General features: G+C 58.6%; 1 long non-coding RNA gene across 1 annotated transcript; it reads right to left on the reverse strand.

The window, feature by feature from the left end:
- Positions 1-2,362: 2,362 nt before the first annotated feature.
- LOC118024128 lies at positions 2,363-5,468 on the reverse strand. Its single transcript, XR_004683005.1, has 2 exons — positions 5,306-5,468; positions 2,363-5,271 (listed from the first exon to the last, which is right to left on the reverse strand). It is a non-coding gene; the product is annotated as an uncharacterized LOC118024128 (long non-coding RNA).
- Positions 5,469-5,481: the final 13 nt, after the last annotated feature.

The raw sequence follows: 5,481 nt of genomic DNA on the forward strand, positions 1-5,481 counted from the left end.
TGGGCCAGTACATGTGCACGTGTGAGCATGTGTGCAAGCGTGTGTGCATAAGTACATGTATGTGTGGGAGCACATGTGCAAGCGTGTCTGTGGGAGCACGTCTGTGGGGGCCAGCACATGTGCACGTGTGAGCATGTGTGTGCGAGCACATGTATGTGGGGGCCAGCACATGTGTGCGTGTTTGAGCGTGTGTGTGCAAGCACATGCATGTTGAGAGTATGGTGTGTGCAAGCATGTGTGTGAGCACGTGTACATTTGAGTGTGCATGTGTGCGAGCATGCGTGTAGCACGTGTGTATGTGTCTCTCGGGGTTCCACTTTCTCTGCCTCCATTTTGCCCCCTCCCACTGTCCGAAGTGGGAGTGACCTGCTCCCTCTCTGCCACAGCCTTACCTGAGTGGCTTTGGACACAACCACACCAGCTATGTGTGTCCTGACAATTGCCAGCCTGTCTGGAGATAAAGATCCTTCTTCTCAGCATGAGGAGACCCACCCCCCGAGGTCAGCCAGGAGCCTGGACATTTCAAAGCCTGGCTTTGGTGAATGGGAAAGACCGGCCGGAAATAAAGCAAACCTTAGCCTGGCCTGATGTCCTCTGACTTTCTTTCTAAAAAGAGATAGGGCTGCAGGTCACTGGCTTCAGACACTGGTCCCGCCAATAATCTGGTACATCCTTTCGGTACCACATGTTCTGGGGTGAAAACCTGCCAGGGGGCCCACATGCAAGGGCCCAGGCAGCCTTCTCACCCTGTGAGCCCCGACATGCCCTGACTCAGTGGGCAGACCCACAGCACGCCACGGCCCACAGCCCCCACACCCTGGGGTATGTGAAGGACGTGACTCAGGAGAAAGCCACTAAACAGGGCGGGCAGGCTTTGCCCCCTATAGAGGCTCCAGGGAGGGCACACATGCAGAACACAGACCACACTCCCCAGCATGCACCCATCTCCACACATGGCCCTTTATCCATGAAGGGGTTGTCTGCTCAGGTGGACAGTGGCCCCGCCTGGGGGTCTGAGATACAAAGACTATGGCACTGACACTTCCACCTCGTCCTCAAAAGCACGGAGGGCCATGGGGGCCAGGGGTGCAGGCTGTCCTCACCCCGCCCACGCCCTGGGGACAGACCTGCAGTGGAACCCTCGCCCAGCCTCCTGGGTCCTGAGCATAGCAGACGGAGGGACGGGAGGAGGGCCCTCCTCTCCTTCCTTAATGGGTGATGGGGATGAAGGCCTGAGAGGCTACCAGAGGGGCCCTGTTGGAAAAGTCTCATCAGCATTTGGTGTACGTTGGGGCGGGGGATGCGGTGTTTGGGAAAAGTCCTGGGCAGAGCTCCCCAGCGGCCCTTCTGAGTAGAGCTCTCCGCGGGAGGGGAACGGAGTGTTGACTCTGAGCCCCAGTGTCCTCACTCTGGGGGGAGCACCACAGGAGCAAAACCAGCCGAGATCACAGCAAGGACCACCCTTTATGGGCCAGCGAGGCACATCAGGGCTGTGCCCGCACCTGCCCCAGTGTGGGGGCTCTGGCCAGGCCTTCTCCCTCCACTGGACACCTTCTGGACACGTCTGTGTTAGGTGCCAATGGGCAGAGCCCTGGCAGCCTGGGCATGGCCGAAATGCAAGGCAGGTGGGGCACCTCAGGGTGACAGGCAAGGTCCTGTCATCCAGCCACAGACGAAGAGGATAGGGGGGTGGTCAGCACATCTGGGGTGTGTCCTGCAGACCAGGGAGAGTAACAGGAAGGCCCAGGAGCCTTTCAACACAGGTAGGAACCATGACGTACCACCAGGAAGAGAGTCTCGGGCACTGGAGGGGGCGGCCACAGGTGGGCTAGGGCGGGGGGCCGGGGTCAGAGGCTGGTGACCAGTGAGTGCCAGAGGACCCCGCCCTCATGTCCGGATGGAGAAGGTGACTTAAGACAGGTGGGCGCAGGTGTGGACTGGCACAAGCTTCCCGCAGAGCTGACACCACACCTGGAAGCAGGCAGCTCCCGGCAGGGAGGGAGCAGGTGAGTTGGCCAAGAGGAAGAACTACCTGAGACAAGGGGAGGGGCCCAGAGAGACAGACAGAGACAGAGGGAAAGACAGCGAGCCGGGAGGGGTAGGGAAAGGGCACAATCCCCCAGAGATCAGTCAGAGAAACCACACCTGCCCCGTACTCCCCACCCACGTGGAGTCTTATTTCTGACTTGGAGATTTTGATAAAAGTTAGGAGGCTGTTTTCCAAAAATGCAAGTGGACATACAACAGCATCTTACACACAATTTTAGGGGAGTCACGCACACCTGGTGCACCTGGGACCGCAGGTAAGAAGGTATATGGTCTATTTTCCCCCATAGCCACTGTAACAAACCACAAACTTATCATGGCTTAAAACAACCCAAGTTTATTATCACACAGCTCTGCAGGCTTCAGTCCCACAAGACACACTGGCCCGAGGTCCAGGTGTGGTCCAGGTGTGGGCCGGGCAGGTTCCCTCTAGAGGCTCCAGGGGGAAACCAGATTCCTCACAGCCGGCAGCTTCAGGCCAAGTCCTTCTCAGGCTTAGTCTCCTGGTTCTCTCTCTTCTGCGTCCCTCTCCCACTTTTAAGGACGCCTGATGACATTAGGCCAGCAGATGATCCAGAGGATCCAGATAATCTCCCCATCTTATCAGCAATGTTAACTCTATCTATGGCTTTAATTCCACTTTGCCATGTGAGGGAGCATAGCTGTAGATTGCAGGGATTAGGATGAGGACATCTTTGGAGGCCATTGTTCTGTTGACCACCACCGGTAAAGGATTTAATCAGATGACAGAAAAGATAGGAGCACATACATGGAAATAGGGCCCATCCAACAAGGAATCAAAGAAATACAAATTGCCAACCCAAGACCCTGTTCCTCAGTCTCATGGGCCAAACGACAGGAGGGAGAAGGCAGGAGGGATTTGCTGAAAACTTTGTAAACGTCACCTGGTGCTCTGTCCCTTCCCCTGGCCTCCTGCCCCTCCTACCCTGGGGCTGTGCACACACCTTTGCCCCCTCAGACTCCTGCCTTCCCAAGGCCCTGCCGCAAGGACCAGAGTCGAAACTGCAGTTCCGCTGCCCCACCCACCCAGCTCTCCACCCCCTTGGCATTGGCAGCCACCTCACACGAGCATGACTCACAGCCACCCACTCCTCTGGAGGGCAGGGTCCCGGAGCCGGAGCTGGAAGGGCAGCCCTGCGGTGCAGCTGACTCAAGGCTCCATCCTCACCCAGAGCTGGCAGGGTGTGCCAGGCCAGCCAGCCTGGTCTGGGCTGTCTGCTGGGGGCCCACGCCTGGAGGTCGAGCTCACCACCAGAGGCCAGGGCAGGGACACCTGCACATGGCAGTCTTGAGGTTCCCCTGAGTGGGCCACCTGGGCAGACCCCAGTGGATTATGCAACCCCACAACTACAGTCTGTCCCACCTCAGCTTCTCCAGACAGGTACCCCGATGCCCGAAACTAAGCCCAGGGCTTGACCAGAGGCCCCCGCTGGAGGCCACAGCGTCAGCCTGACTCCCCAAGCAGCCAAGATGGGGCGGGTGGCTCTTGAGCATTGGAGTGCCAGGGCCTGAGTCCTTGGGGAGCCCAAGCCAGCAGGAGGACAGGTCTGAGGCTGTCCCTGTGTGTCCCATCTGGGATGGCAGAGGAGTGAAGGAGAAAACACTCAGGCACGCAGGGTAGTCTGTAAACACAAGAGCGTGCTGCCCACAGACATCGTGGCCCGCAGAGCAGCTCCGAAAGCATCTGTTTTTCTTGATCTTGGGGTCACTGGACAGGCCCAGACCTGGGCTCCCGCCACTAGCATGTTCGAGAAAAGTGCTAAGAAAGGGTGTCCAATGCCACTGGGGCCAAGAGAGTAAGGGTGTCCCCTGGGGCCTGTTAGGTGGAAGAGACACTATGGAGGCATGCCGCGGTCCTGGCTGACCCGTGGCGGGGGGTCTGGGACGTGTGGCTCTCTGGGGAAACACACAGGAGGAGGTGAAGGCTCCCTACAAGTCTAGCAGTGGAAGGAAGAAGACAGAGGAGCAAACAGAGCCTTTGTTGTACTGGGAGGCCCTGGCTTCTTCTCAGAGCAAGACCACACAACGGCAAGGGAGACACTGGGGGAGAAGCTTCGCAGGGGGAAGGCAGGCCTGGGTCACACCTCCCCTTCAATCTCTGGACAGAGCCGAAGAAGGGTGTCCATGGCTCTGTCCCACACAGTGACCAGGACTGACCACAGCCAAGACAGAGACACTGGGCAGCAGAACCACCCTCTGGAGACCCTCCAAGTGCCTTGCCTGGCCCCTCAGGGCTCCCTGGTGTGGGGACTTCCCCGAGGATGGGTGTGGGAGAGCAGGAATTCTGTGACAGAGCAGGCTGGGGCACATAGTGGCCTCAGATGTCCACAGGAGGCTCTGGGCAGCTCTCAGAGATGGCGACCCTTCCAGCCCCTTCAACCACCAAGCAGCCTTAGATGGCTAGGGGCTGCTCCAGGGGCTGCTTTCCAGCTCACATGCCATGGAAAGCGAGGGTCGTGTGTGCTGGCACCAGGCACCCATCTATAGGGCTGGAACCTCAGCACCAAACCCCACCCTCTCCCCCCACACCAGTGCCATCCTCGGAACAAAGGCAGACCCCAGGGGAGTATACTTCCCCACCCGCTGTCCCTGTTCTCCCTCCAGACTCCCACCAAGAAGACTTCTCCCCCAGGCCAGCTCTCACCAGCTGCCACGGCACCTCTTTGTAAAAAGCTCAAGCCTCACGTGGAGTGGAAGCTACTGTCCACCCCTGACATCAGCACGTGGGCTCACGTCCCCAGCTCCTCCCAGCGTCCCTGTACTGACAGAAGGAAGAATGCCAGCCCTGAAACCGAAACCCAAACCTGACATTCTGGTTCTGCAGCATCTGCATGCCCTGCAGCCTCCTCCCGTGTCAGAGTCAACACCCAGAAAACCCCAAAGCGTGAACCCAGCAGCAGGGTCGCTGTAGCCCTGGCACATCTGCTCGTGGCATAAACATCGCAATTACTAGCTACGGTAGGACCTGTTCCCATCACCAACCCTGCTGCTTCAGGTGATCACCCTGCTTCTTGCTGTGCAGGTGTGGAGCACCTGCTTCTTGTTCTGACCTGCAGGAGCCCACAGACCTGAGCCAGCATGTGCCTGAGCTCGGGCATGCCTGAGCCAGGCCACACTTACCTGAGGCACGGTACACCTGATGCAGGACACTCATGAGCCCGGCCACATCAACCTGATGCAGGACACTCATGAGCCAGGCCACACCTACACGATGCAGGACACACGAGCCAGGCCACACCTACACGATGCAGGACACTCATGAGCCAGGCCACATAAACCTGATGCAGGGCACTCATGAGCCAGGCCACATCAACCTGATGCAGGGCACTCATGAGCCAGGCCACATCAACCTGATGCAGGGCACTCATGAGCCAGGCCACATCAACCTGATGCAGGGCACTCGTGAGCCAGGCC

Source organism: Mirounga leonina, unplaced genomic scaffold (assembly GCF_011800145.1).
Source record: "Mirounga leonina isolate KUSES-001 unplaced genomic scaffold, KU_Mleo_1.0 Mir_197, whole genome shotgun sequence".
Classification (NCBI taxonomy): Eukaryota; Metazoa; Chordata; class Mammalia; order Carnivora; family Phocidae; genus Mirounga; species Mirounga leonina.